The sequence below is a fragment of the Desmodus rotundus genome, chromosome 4, assembly GCF_022682495.2.
Source record: "Desmodus rotundus isolate HL8 chromosome 4, HLdesRot8A.1, whole genome shotgun sequence".
NCBI lineage: Eukaryota > Metazoa > Chordata > Mammalia > Chiroptera > Phyllostomidae > Desmodus > Desmodus rotundus.
Genome location: NC_071390.1, coordinates 106,499,755 through 106,515,180, shown reverse-complemented (window position 1 = coordinate 106,515,180; position 15,426 = coordinate 106,499,755).

Genomic DNA, 15,426 nt, shown 5'->3' with positions numbered 1-15,426 from the left:
TTACACATCCCCAACATCCTGAAGAGAGGGTACGCTCAGTTTGCAGACAGGGGCCCCCAAGTGGAGGGATAAAGTCAATGGGCTGAAGTGGAAGATGCTAAAGGAAATATCTCAGACTCCTCCAAGTTGTGCAGACCACTAGCCCTCACTTTGATACGACAGCACGCTTCTGCACAAGCAATACGTGTACAATGATGTCCACTAACACCGGGCAATGCGAGGGCCATATGCCACTGACTTCCCAGGTGGATGATCCGCAGATGTGAATGTGAATAAACAGGCAACCAGAAGTTTTCAAGGATATGTGCTTTTTGGGTTTTTTTTGTCAGTGGGAGGCTATGAACAGTCCATGTTTCTTAAAACAGTAACATATTTAAAGGATGTGGCATTAGAGTTTTTGAAAAAGCACAAAAGTGAACCATAGAAATGGTTATCTTCTGAGTCTCAGAATATCCAGCATCTAGAAAGTTTCATCCCTTAGAAAAATCTCACATCTGCTTTGGTTTCATGCTCTTGTGGTGGCTGATTAGCTTGTTCATGGTGTTGACGTGCCCTATTTTCCTCCATCTAAGGAGAGTTTTTTGTGTCTTTGTCTCTTCCTATAAATAATAGAAGAGAATTCCTAAAAGCCTTGGAGCCTGGCACTTCTGGGTTGCATGTCTTCTGAAATTTCAGGATGGCGTGGCAGCCTTCCGTGGAGCCTTATCTCTCACGCCCCAGAGGAGAGTGGGATCAGAACAGCCCGCTTTCTTCTCATCTGTGAGCACGCAGAGCCGGGGTAGTTCAGACATCACGCGCGTCAGATGGCGGCTTTCAAAGGCCTGAAAAAAAATGTGCGGGGAAGAAAAGGACACACATCTTGAGCTCTTACAAAGAGTTTTTAAGCAAGACATGTTTATTAAGCGGGCTTTATTCTCTCTCGCATATTCAAAGACATCTGATTAAACATTCCAGAGAAAATGACAAAGCTTTGGTCCATCTGTGCAGGACAGATAACCCATTTCTTGGTAGATTGTTATCATCTTTTAGGCTCTATACCAGGGAGAAATGAACAGTATGTCATGTGAGGCAGATGTGCCGAACACATGAATCCACGGCAAAACACTATGGGCGTCTAGCTCAAGCTCAGCCCCGGGGAGGCTGCAGTTTGGGATCTGGTAGCATTTTGTGGCCACTGCTGGCCATTAGAAGTGGTTGAGATGACTGGGGCTGGAGCCAGGGACAAATCAGAGACCTGGATTTTAAAAAATGACAAAGAGCAAAGCTTTCAGAGTAGGCATGTCCTTAATTTCACATCTACACTGAACTGCCTTGCCCGGCAGCTTGCCAGCCTGCGTTCTGCTCACTGTCCACTCCTGCTTGCTCTGTTTTCAGACTGTCTTTGGGACTGAGAACAATGTCACCAAGATTCTGACAAATGCATTGTTTTCCTTTGTACAGCCTTCCCGTTGTTAACCTGACAACCTTTCTGGATGCTGTAATAACACACTGGATTTATACAGGCTCCTCTTCAGAGGCCACAGTTTAGTTCACAGATAGTATCTTTCAGATTTGGGCAGACTTCTTTTTTCAATATTGTTGAATAAATATTTTGGAGGGGCAAATAAAGAAAATACCAGAAGTGAGAGTATTTCTCCATGGCTGATTTCATCCCTGGTGTCACTTCCAGTGAAATCACGTATACATTTCAGTATAAATTATTCCTCATATGGTATCCTTTGCCCCTTATATTCTCAGATCCTCCCCCCCTTTTTTTTTTTGCTTATTTCCTGCCATAGACTGCATCCCCCCAGAATTCCTGTGTTGAAACCTAACCTCCAAGGTGATGGTATTAGGAGTAGTAGGTGGGACTATGCAGCTGCATGGTCGGATCCGAGACTGGAAACATCAGGCTGAAAGCTACCTGGAGAGGATTTAGGGAAGGAGGAATAGAAACAGTCAGATGCTTGGCAGATTAATCAGCAACCCAGGAAGTCTGCACTCAGTGGATATACAGGAGGTGTGATTTATGTCACATCACATTGAGGAGCGGCTGTGCATTGCATTTGCACCACCTCTACTGGTCACTCTCATTCTTGGTAAAAGGTGTAATTCTCTAAGGTGTTCCTTAGTGAGAGGGAGGTGTGTTCATCTCCTGTCACCCTTGCACACTGTCCTGTGGAGTGTTATTAGCATGCAAAGATCAGCAAATTATTCAGAATAATGATCACGGGGATTCCTGAGGCAAGGGTGTACCTAAGCTTGGTGTCAATAAGATGCTTTCAAAGTCATGGGAGGTTTTCCAGGATGGTTATCTCTGTAACCACAGAACTATAACTTTTTAAAATAATGGCCCTACTAAGAGTAATTTTATGGAGTCCATAGTTGGGAAATTCTACTTTACAGGATATTTTGAATTGCCGTCCACTCTTCAGACCTGCCATGATGGTTTATGAACTCTGTGCTTACCACCTGTGTGGGTTCCCGCTGGGCCTCACAGGTTCAACAGCCAAAATCTTCTTCTCCTGTTTGACAAGGTGCTGAGTTGTTTTTCAGAGACAACAGCCCCAAACCACAAGTCATGCAGCTGAAGCATGCACAGAGGAGAGGACTTTGGCCACCAACTGCACCTGGAACCAAAGCCTTGTCTTCTTCACCCCAGGAAACAAAGGTCCAGGATGTTACCAGAACTTGAACACAGGAACGCTTTTAGAAGCTAAGCGTCTATTGTCCAGAAGATCTGGTGTGGATGGTGTTGATGCTCCTTACATGGCCAACTTCCAAGTTCCTCCAATTAAAACTTGCCCTGCCAATTCTTCCACATACCTGTTCCCTCCTGTTTACTCTTGGCCCAGTGAGAAAGATGGATTTGAAGATTAGATTTCCCATCTTCTGGGTTGTCCCTTTCTGGATCAATAAATTTTTCCTTCCTCCAAACCGACGCTTTAAGTTTTGGCCTTTTGAGGCATCAGTCAGAGGGCCTTTGTCCCTAGAACATCTGTCTCGTTTGATTTGTAGTTCTCAAGTAGGAAGAGGAGGGGTGAATGGATCTTCTCAGAGCAGATGGTTACTTTGGAAAAAACACATCTAGATATTGCTTTCATAATGCAAACTATCAAAAGGTAACTCAGAAAACTATCCCTTTACTACAGGGACTGGCCAAAGCCAGAGATGCTGGCAGGTATGGATAAAAGGAGTGAAGGCATAACTCTTTTAAATAATGGCCTTGCAAAGAGTAATTTTTATGGAGTCCGAAATTAGGAAATTCTGCTTTACAGGATGTTTTGAATCACTGTCTACTCCTCAGACCTGCCACGATGATTTATGAACTCTGCCTTTACTGCCTGTGTGGGTTCCCGCTGGGTGTCTGAGGTTCAACAGTCTCTGTGTTCTTCCTTGACTGGGATGAAGGTAGGAAGCTCATCATTATAGAATGTGTAATCCAGAAGATGTAGCCAAGGCTGGTGTCACAGAGGGTAATTATTACAGAAATCTTTATCCCTGAAATGAGCTTTGCCTTATAACCCTCGGAGTAGATGCTATGTATGTAAATAATATTTTCTCTATTTAGCTGCAGTGTGTTATACAAAGTAGAGAGTGAATTTTAGTAAAACCGAGGTCTCCTCTGGGGTCTCCCACACCCAACTCTAAAAAGATAATAAAACCTAAAATAAGAATGGAAACCAAAAGCAAGGGCAGCAAACTTAGAAAAACATAAAGAGGATGTCATGCCCCTGGTGTTCTGTTGCTTTATGATCATTTATTCAATAAAAAACTAAGTTGGGAACTTGTGGCTAATGGATCAGGTGATCTGCAGGTAGCTGAGTGGGTGCAGCAGCTTGGACTGGAGTCTGGGATGCACTGGGAGAGACGCAGAGTAGGTGGTGGGCTTCTTATAGGTAGAGACTGCCTTGTGCGCATCTGTGTTTAGTCTATGATGTAGCCACATGGATAGAGAATGACAGTCCGTGTCCCAGCAGGTCATCCTAGTCTGTCTACAAAGGGCTAGAGTCATGATGAACTACATTGAACCCCCAGGAAATGGCGGGGGAGCTTTGTCCTGACTTCTCACTTTTGTGCTTGGAAACTTTATCTGGTGTTTTAGTCATTCACTGATGTACAGAAAATGGTGAACAGTATTCATTTTCAATAGTGAGGAGGCTCTTCTCTGGGAGAATTTCCTCTGGACTCTGTTTGTTGTATTAAGGGATTAGGTGGTTTGCAAACTTTGCCCCATTGGTTGGGAGACTTCTTTGTTCTGGAATCCCAATGTTCAGATGAATGGGATAGAATTACTTTATGATTTGAGCTCTCCCAAGTGGGCCGTGGCTTTGACAGTCTAATGAGTAATGTTCCCAAGTTCCCCTTCACCTGTCTAATAATTGCTGTGCTCATTACAGAGATGGGTGAGAAGGCTGGATTGGAAGGGGATTAAAGAAGATTATCAGTATTTTTCTTAGCTAGTCTTATTACCCTAACTAACACTAGAATGTGTGAATGAATGAATGAATGCTGAGAATGAGTGAATGAAAAAGATATGACCCCTGGAAGAAACAACCTGCAGAATATTATTAGAGGGCAGTAAACTCTATATGGAAAACTGGAGCCTGGGTATTGGGAGTTCAAGGTTGGTGCCCTGCACATGAAGGCTCATTTCCCCCCCTTTTTCTCACAGAGTATTTTACCTTTCTTTAAAACAACTTTTTTGTATACTTAAGATATACAACATTGATATATGTATACATTGTAAAATGATTACAATTAATTTCATTAACACATCCGTCACCTCACATAAGTAGCAATTTTTTTTTTATGATAACACTTAAGACCTACATTGTTAGCGAACTTCAAGTATATGGTGCATTGTTAACTATTGCTATCATGCTGTGCACTACCTCCCCAGGACTTACTCATCTTGCCACTGGGAGCTTGTACCCTTTGAACACCACCTCCCGCTGACCCCTCCCCTGGGTCCCCTCCCCCTACCATTTTACTATCTGATTCTGCAAATTTGACTACTTTAGATTTCACATACAAGTGAGATCATTCTGTATTTATCTTTGTCTGGTTTATTTCACTCAACATAATGCCCTCAAGGTCCATCCATGTTGTCACATTTTGCAAGACTCCCTTTTTTATGGATGAATAATATTCCACTATATATGTATATATATACATACACACACACACACACATACACAAACATTCACCCATAACGGACACTTAGGTTCGTATTTCTAAATCCTGACTACTGTGAATAATGCCGCAATGAACATGAGGTACAGATATCTCTTCAAAATAGTGATGTCATTTCATTTGGATATACACAAGCACAGAAGTGAGGTTGCTGGATCAAATTGTAGTTCTATTTTAAACTTTTAAGGGAAATTGCATATTGTTTTCTGTGACAACTGGACCAATTGAAATCCCCATTTATAGTGTTCTGGAAGGATCAGTTTAAAGCAGCTGGCCAGGGCGGGCTTCACCAAGGAGGTGACACAGAGAGGAGACTAGATGTCAATCTTCGAGTCCTGAAGGGGCTTCGTGACTCACTGGAGAGGTTGAAATAGAAGGGACACCAAATGAAGACACTTCTTTTGAGGATTATTGTTGAAGAGGGGAGCAAAGAAATAGGCTGGAATCTGGGGAGGACAGTGAGGAGAAGAAGAATATCTTTCAAGATGAGAAAAGAAGAAACCTCTTTATGCTCAAGGAGTGATCCAGCGCCGAGGAAGTTTCTGACGTGGAACAGAAGGGGGAGGGCTGCTCTTGATTGAGTCAGGTGAGGGAATTGCGCTTCCTGTGGGTGCTGAGGAGAAAATCCACAGACCTGGGGCAGGACTGAGCGAATGGACCTGCTGGGATGCAGGTGGTGCTGGTGGTGGGAATTGAGTAGGTCGACTCCACGTCTCAGGAAGGAAGAAGGAGAAATTGTTGAAGGTTTGAGGAGAGAGAATGAAATTATGTTATCTCACAGGAGAATGTGGGAGATATAGTAAAATAGAAAAAATGTCATGAGAAACACCTCTAGAGATTTCGTGGGGGAAGGGACCACGAAATCATGGACACAAAGGTGGGATGACTAATTGGATTCAGAGGTGGCAGTTATTTCCTTCTTTATCATTTCCACTTTGCTCTGCTTGTTCCTGTGGCTAACTTCAATGCTTACGAAATCAGGGCGGGATTCAGATGAAGGAAGAAGAAAGTAAAAGTCCTGGCATCTTGATGATGTGGAGGATTTGATGGAGGACCTTGTCTGGCTTTTTGGCCATCAGGGGCCAAGCTCCCTATTCCTTCAGAGCTGTCCTCCAAAACCCTGAGCTCCCTGGAACCCTGAGGAAGGCTGGTCTCCCCCACTGCGTTCCCCTGGACAGCCGCTGTGGAGGTGATCAGTCAGTGTCCCAAATGAGTCTTTATTAATGTTGGGTGCTCACCACGTAGACTTGCAAACACTTGTAATCTGAAATCATCAAAATTGTCCAATATTGAATAAAATGCCAAATATAGATGATGTTGACGTAGAACAGTTTTAAAGAAAGATGCTATAGGAAAAGAACATGGGGGAAGTGGGCATCCAAGGTCTAAAGAAAAAGTGGAGTAATTCAAGCCGAGTTAGAGATCTGAGGTCTCTGGAGGAGGAAGAGGGAAAGGAGCTACAATAGGAACACTCAGGAATATGAAATTAGAAAAGAGAAGTGAGGACTTAAAAAGGGCCTCAGAGAGGACTTTTGTATGATTGAAGAAGGAGCTCAAAGAAGAATAACAAGGGAACTGACCCCCAGGTTGGCTAATAGGAACTCAGGTGTCCCCAGAACGCGTGTCTGATTGAGACAGGCTACCCTTTGCAATATACAAGACAGGTAGGGACATTTTGGTTAATTCTTTGAGCTAAGTGAGGTCATTTGGTGCTGATGGCAGCAGTATTGGGCTGGTGCAATCGGCAACTAACTTGATCAGGGAAGTTAATCTGGAGTGGGATGGATGTGATCTCGAGTGCTCATGTGGGGTATAAAATGAACTGGGCCGGTTGCACACGGGTGGAAGAAATGATGTTCAGTGCATATTATAACATAAAAGTCTTTGGTCATCAGCAGCGAGTTTGTTGGTGAGAGAACATTAAGGATGAGTGACAGAGACGTCAAAGTAAACACTGGGCTTTATGTCTGATTGACTGGCAAAGTGGGGATACCTCACAATAAGTAGTGTGTGTAAATAGAGGTTCTAATTGCTTGGGGGCCAGTTGCTGCTTATCCTTGACTTCAATCTTGTTTCCTTATTTGCTAGACTGTTTTCTTTCTCCGAGTTTGTCCACTGATCACACTGGTGTAGGGGTTGCCCCAGAATCCATTTTTCACATAAATCTGGCTCTTAATATGTTACATTTTGTTTCTGGCCATCTGCTTGTTCTTGACCCAGGTGCCTGGAGAGCATTCTAAAATAAAACACACTCTCCTTAGAGCATCTGACACCTGGTCCTTCTGGCGAGGAACTGATCCACCTCCAGGTACGCCCCACATCTGATCTGATGCCATCACCTTGGTACACTTCTCTGCCTCCACCCAGCACCCGCCACTGTTCTGGCCCCTCTCCCACCAGATCCATAGCCTCTTCTCGCCTCCATTCCTTTTTTCCTTCCTCATTATCTATGCCTCCCTCAGTTACTTGTCAATCAATTCTTCTTAAATTTTTGCACCTGAAAAACAAACATTTACATATCATCTCAACATGCTTTAGATTATTTTTCTCTTGCTAACATGGGTATAATTATAGTAAACGTGTTAGTCACTGCTGGCACAGAGTCGAGCAGAAGCAAATAATAACACTTTTAGTCCTAACGCTGTTTCTGTGTCCTTGATTCAGTCTCAGGGCATTTACTCAAATCACACATTTTTCTTTGGCCATATGAAAGGTTCAGCTTGACCACTGTTCTCCAAGTCCTCTCTGAGCACTGTCCCCTGACCTTGGTAAAGAGTGAAAGCTTGGTCGGTGAGCTTTCAGATCTTCCAGGCAATTGTTAAAAGTCTGATTCTGCTCCAGAGATGGTCGTTCTGAGGGGTAGGCTGGATCTCAGAGGGCTCGGGTGACACCTGATGGAGAGGATTCATGGGACACACTTTGGGGCACACTGATTTAGAGTGCTACTCTCGCTCATACCTACCTCGCTGAGTTAAACACGTGACCAGTATTCTGGGTGACTCCATTAATTTCCAGCTACACGTATTAAATCTTTTAAATAATGCATTGTAGAAGAAAAATATTTTTCATGGACTGAAAATATTTTGGAAAAATATCTACATTTCCTCCAGGACACTAGAATTGAGCACCAAATTGAGACAAAGAATGAAAAATTATTTTGTCTTATTGCCAGCTCCCCATCTTCTAAGTCTCCCAGTGCCTAAAAATGCAGTTGAAGTGACTTCCTTTTTTTAAAAAGGTCTTGTCAGCTTGTAGCTTGAACTTTCGCTTACACTGATTTTTACAGCTAAATTATAAAGCTCTGACAAAGGAATTTAATAAGGGAAATGCAGACAGCCTGGAGTGGAGGCAGTTGGGAATGGTCCCCATTGTGACAGGGGACCTCGCTGAGCAGGTCCAATCAATCAGCACTGGGAGCCACTGACAAGTCATGATCAGGGAGGAATTAGACCAAACCTCTCTGCAAGAATCCTTCAATTTATGCAGTATTTTTTCAGAAGACAGAATCCTGAAGTTTTTAAATCTCAAAAGGGCTCCATATCTCCTGGAAGAGGCATTTAAGGAAAATTGGCCCCCCAATCACCATGCTATTATTAGCCTATCTTTTTACCAAGTAAAGGCTAATGTAGAAGCTATTTTTATGAATGTTATAAAAAATTCCTCTTGAGTTTCTTTATCAGGAAGTGAATTTAACTATTTTTTTTTAAAAGAGTGAGATAATGTACACGAATTCAATTTGAAATTGGCCTTTTCCTTTTGGGACGTATAGGTAAAGTTCTCTCATTTTACAGCTCATTTGTGAACAGTTAAGGAAAGAGATTTCATAGAGGGACCTGTGTATGTCCTGTTGTGTGTGAAGGAGAAAGGTTTGGATTCAGCATTGAAAGTGGAGCAAAAGGAAAAGCTAGACTAGAGGGGTCACCTGAAGCAGCACTGTGGTATTACTGCTGAGCAGAATTGTTGGCCAGGAACACACTGCATTTTCCATGTGTGGTGCCTCCCCATGCTCCTCCACGCTCACCCTCTCAGCTTGAAGGGAAGGATGAGCGGTTGGAGCGCAGAGGGTTTTTAGGGCAGGGAAACTACTCTGTGTGATACTGTGATGATGGATACGTTTCAGCATACATTTGTCCAAACATATAGTATGTATAACACCAAGAGTGACCCTAATGTAAACTGTGGACTTTGGGTGTTGATGACATCAATACAGATTCATCAGTTATAACAAATGTGCCATATGGTGCCGATGTTGATAGTTGGGGAGACTGTGCATGTGTGGGAATGAGGTTATATGGGAACTCTCTGTACCATCCCCTTAATTTTGCTGTGAACCTAAAACTGCTGTAAATGAGTAAAGAGAAAGAGAGAAGGAGAAAGTGAGAGAAAGAGAGAGAGAGCTCATTAATTCCAGGTCTAAGACAACAGAAGAGACCAGAAAACAACAGAGAAGGGCCTTTGCCCCACAGGTGTTCATCGAGGCCTCACTGTGTGTTGTTATATGAAGACAATCTATGCTTCTCACCAATTTGGAACAGAGGATTATTTGTGAGAGAGCCTATTAAAGGGTTCTGAGGAAGTAGAAAATTTCACTGCAGAAGACCCGAGAATTTATCGCTTCCTTTCATAGAAGGCACACGGTGAGGGTGAATTACACAGAGTCTGCGTGGAGTGCTTTGGGATCCTCACGAGAGAGGCACAGTATATCCAAGAACCATCCTGCACCACTGTGCCTCCCTTTCTAAAAAATTGATTCCATTACTGAAGAAATAGCTGAGAGAAGGAAGTCTAGGACACAGGTTATATTTTCTACAGAGGCTTTCAAAAAGCATTTGATAAAGTATCAGAGAGAAGCCTCACATGAAAGTGAGGATTTATGAATTACAGAAAAAAAGAAGTCACTTGAAAATGAGGTGGAGAAGAGAGCGAGGAGCTGCGATCAGTCACTGTGACAGACAGCTGGGAAATGGGACTCGGCAGGGCTGGCTCACCGAGCGTCCGAAGCACTGGCAGCAGCTCCGTCAGGAGTCATGAAGGAGTGACCCTCAGTTTTTCCTTTTGAGGAAGCACTCGGATTTCTCCAGAGTCTTTCTGGGGCTAGCAGGGGTCACTTAGGGGGAGCAGGTAGGAGAAATGACTAAATGCTGGGGGTTGGCCAAGAGCCAAAGCTGTGCTGCATGGCTGTGGCCCTGGCATGCTTCCAGTGACACCCACATCAGTTATGGGCATTTTCGTCTCGCCATTGGTTCCCATTTCACCCGTCTTCACTGGTGTTAGTCTAAGTGCCTTTGCTCTGGATGGTACATGTTCTTCCCTGGGCCTGCTGCCCTGTGCTGCTGGCTTTGCCAAGAGCATAATCCAATGAAAGATCTCCAGGTACCAAGTGGGTCATTAAGGGGAAGCCAACCTAAGAATGGTAAAGTTGGCAGTTCAGCAGAGATAAGGATGTTTGTACAATATGGACAGAATATGTCCCAAAATACATTCAATCACTGGAATCAATGATCTAATACTCCCCTCCTGTGTACCCATTTCCTCCTTTCCTCGGGTCTATAGGTGAAGAGTTATTTCCAATGAGTGATGTGTCTTATAGGAAAGAAAACAGACGGGATACGGCAATACAATAGTCCTTGTAGTAGACACAAATAGCTAAGATGATTTTCAAGGAACAGCCACTGAACCTTTTCATTTTGCACCATTCCCCTCCACAAGATTCATGAAGGTAAATACAGCATCTACGTTGTTGGAGGCTTTGGTAAAATCCAGTCCACGATCCTCAGGTTTTAGAGGCTCTGCCTCATTTAAAGATCTGTAGGCATGAGCTTTGTCAGCTAGTGCCATTGCATTTTGATATTTGAACTTATCTTTCCAGGGGTTATTCTCCCTTGTACCTCAATCGGGGGCCAATATGGAACTTCCCAGGGCTGTCCCCGTGACTTTTGACCTAATGACAGATGGTAGCTCTCTAGGGGTATCCGATCTGGAGAGAAGCTCCAAACCAAGGGAAAAGGCAGCTAATTAGTGACTTAACAAATTTATATATTACATTCATATTTAGATCAGAAACATTTTGGAAATGAAGAAATAACACAAGATAATTATGTGGGTTAATTAAGCCAACTCCCATTATTTCAACATCATAATTTAGTTACAATGGAGTAAAAAATATTTCTCCCCGATTTAAAGTCTATCTGTTCTACCTATCTAGCTATCTCTCCATCTACACCTCTCTCTCTCTCTCTCTCTTTTTTCCAGTGTAGACTCTATTCTAAGTTACTATAGAATTGACACTGTCTGTCTCAGAAGATCAACCCAGTGATGTGTGCTACCATTAATTAAAATGATTTGAGGGAAAATGCCATTTAAAAGAGTGTATGTTAGGGTATTTAGGCATGATTATGTTAGTATTAACTGCCCCAGTCTGTATTATCTTAGACACAGATGTTTTAACACTGTAATATTGGAAAACATTCATTGACAGGGACAAGATGTTGGTAGTATATTTTAAAAGTAGTCAAAAAATTTTAAATGCCTGCCAATGTTCAATATTTACTTTGAGGGTAAGTATTTAGCTAAGACTGACTCTTTCCTATGCCTAGCAAAAGAGCATTATTGCCACAATAACCTTTAAAATTGGCTTGGAAGTCAATAATCCAGAAATGATTTAGTATCTTATTTCAAGTCTATAGTTTTGGGGTCCTCTCAGGGCTTAAGGCTGTGAACTCTTAATGGAAATTTTATAGAACATAGCATACTCTAATTCATATTTTTTGTCTCCTTTTCTTATGTCCATTGGCTAGGCCATCATGTTGCTGAAACTTCTGGAAAGGTGAGTGTTATTTTGTATGAAAAGTGGGCAGTTAGGCTGTTATCACTGTAGGGACTGACTCTCAGCTTTATCTATCTTCCCTCTCCTGTGGCCTCAGCTGCTATGCTCATGAGTTCTGGAGGAACATGGAAGCTGCAGTCACCCGCATTTCCAGGCCAGTCACGTGGAGAGGATCCGAGCTTTCGGGTGAGCAGGCAGCCTTTCCTCCTAGGGTGGTCTCCTTGGCCTGTGTCACATGCTCCTTCGGCACCCTGTCCTCTCCTCTCCCCGGCATAGCCTGGCCATACCTTTGTGTTATAATAAAAGCAATAACATCTCATTTAATAATGTTAAGTCTCCAACATTTTTCAGACCATTATTTTGAAAGTTAATGTTCATCATTTTATCAACATCATATGTCTGCAAGATATATTGCAAGATACATTGCAAGATACTTATACAGCTCAGTCCAGGTCATCCTTTACTTCATTTTTCAAACAAGATGTTAAACCTCCTACCAAATTTCAAAGAGGGGGAAACATGCGATCCTTCTGGCAGCTTCTCTTCTGGCTTTATCCCTCCATTCAAAGGGAAGCATTAACTTACACATTTTTATTTCTACTGAAAATGTAACCCTTCTCTCAAGGAATAAATTTAACCACCCCTTGACACTCCACATTTAGTATTTGTGTTATTGTTCGAATTAGCACTGTGGGCTGAATTGGGTCTCCCACACTCCCCGAAATTTGCATGTTGAAGTCCTGACTTCGTGGACCTCAGAATGTGGCTATATTTGGAGATGGAGGTCTTTCAAGAGGTCACTAAGGTAAAGTGAGATTTTTAGGCACTAATCCAACAGGACTGGTGTCCTTATAAGAAGAGGAGATTAGGGTACAGACACCTACAGAGGGGCAACCATGTGAGGACACAGGGAGCAGGCCACCATCTCCACAGCATGTAGAGAGGCAGAAGGAGAAACCAGCCCTGCCCACACCTTGATTCTAGGACTTCCAGCCTCCCAGGTGTCGACAATAAATGTCTGCTGTTTAAGCTTTCCAGCCTGTGGCACTTTGTTAGAGCGGCCCAAACAAACTAATAACATTGTTAATGGTTAATTACTATTGAGTACTCACGATGTGCCAATAGGGTATTGCATGCACTTTTTGCAGTAATGCCATAAAGACAGTCCAAATACTTCTTTGTAACTGGGACTGGAGAGGCTAGACAGTTGTAGTAAATGGTCAAATTCTACTTGCCAGTTAGTGGAGACTTAAGTCTAAAATCCAGGTTTTAATGGTGTCCTTGTTCAAAAGCATCAGCTGCCAGCAGACATATGATGTTGATAAAATGATGAACATTAACTTTCAAAATAATAGTCTAAAAAATGTTGGAGACTTAACATTATTAAATGAGATGTTATTGCTTTTATTATAACACAAAATAGTTCTATATACATTGCAAACCTACTTACAGAAAAGACATTATGGTAAGTCATGTGATGCAACTAAGATTTAAGTAACAGAATAAGGTTTCAGAAATGTAATTGCTTCTAACCTCAGAAAGGTAGTCAAGATTTCTCTGCTCTCATTTATTTCCTTCCTGTGTGAGAACAATTTGGAAATACACACATACATGCATTCATACACACAAATACACATGGACAAACATGTATGCACACATAAAGGACACACATGTACACAGTCACATGGCACACACACATGTGCTCACAGGAGTGTGTCTGATTTGTCTTTCCCAGGTTTTTCCAGCACTGTGGTGGGATGAGATAAGATATCTCTTTCCTGGTCTCTGGTCTCCTTGGCAAGGTTTATCTTATCTGACGCAATCACAAAACCATAAAATTAAAAGTTAGAACCTAAGTGGTCGCCTGGTCTGGTATGCTGCCCTAAGCCAGGGCCAGGGGGCGGGGGGCATGGGAACATTTAGCCTAGCAGCAGCATGGAACCAATTTGTTCTTTCTCCACAGTTCAGAAGACAGAACTGCCTTACTTTAGTTACAGAACACATCTTTTTAAAGACCAAATCGTGTTGGCCATAAGCAGTAGTTTCACAACCCATTTCTTTGTTTGGATCCCTCTCCTTCTGTTACTGGGTGTTGGAGGATCTTCCTTAAGCCTCTGTGTCCATATGCATCATGAAGAACACACGAAAGCCTGTATTTTCTCAGCCCAGAGTCTGGAAACAAGTTGGGTGAACGGGGCTGCCCCGGGCATGGGGAGAAGGCACAGGCTGTTCTGCAATCTCACCTCTCAGAGATCTCTTTTTGATGATACATATTATTATAAATATTATTTCAGGTCCTTGAAAATTTTCTTTTCCATTTTTATGTTTATAAAGTTACTCCGTTAAGTTCTTGAAATCTAAGTATTCACTGAGTAGATTTAAATGCTGGTGTCCCCTTGTTCATTTCACTCAGGAAATGGTGAGCTTTTTCCATTTCCACGGCAGCTATTTTTCAAGTTCTGGAATATTTTTTGCGTGTGTGGGCACAACCCTCCCACTATTTTCATGCTGTCCTTCTCCCTCAAGACCCACTCCAGCTGCTGTGTCTCAGTTGGTTGGAACATCATCCCATACACCAAAAAGTTGTGGGTTCGATTCCTAGCCAGGGCACATACCTAGGTTGAGGGTTTGATCCTTGGTCAGGGCACTTATAGGAAGCAAGCAATCAATGTTTCTCTCTCTCAAATTAATAAACATATTTTTTAAAAATAAAAAAGAGACTTGCTCTCTGTCTCAGGTGGGTCGTTCCACTTCCCTTGGCTCTTATTTTTAAATGTATCCTGGATATCTGCATGTATTTCTTAAAGTAAGTTACATGGATTCAATTTTTCCAAACAAATCTCTCCAAATTAAATAAGACTGCTTCTTTTTACATGAGTAAATGGTGGAGTTAACTCATTCATCAGTTCCCACGTAGTCATAACAATCTTCAAATCTTAATATGTTTCTGGTGTCTCATGTGCTTGATTCAGTGACACTGGCGTCTGTCTGTCTGTACCTCGTTCTTGTGGTTGAGTCTTTAGTTCACAACATGGAGTGATTTTGTATTTTTTCTCTTACTCCAGGGGCTGCGAGCGCAGGGAAGCAGGACGATCCCACTGATCTTTTCAGAGTCCAGCATGGCGTGATCGCTGGGCCTGAGTCTTGCCTCTGTCGCTCTGTCACCCCCAGCCTGACACTGGATGTGCTCCTGCATCTCTCATGGTCTCTGTTTTCTCATCTGTAATTAGGATAAAATAATACCTAACTCACTATTTCTTTTTTAAAAAGGAAATAACCCATGGAAACCACTTAAACCAAGAGCCGGTGTTTCTCATGCCCTCCATAAATACTGGTGTTTATTAAGCAGATAACTAAATTAGATTGTTTTATTTTTAGTTTGCATATGGAAAGTGATGTGGTAGACTTAGGAAATAAAATAAAAC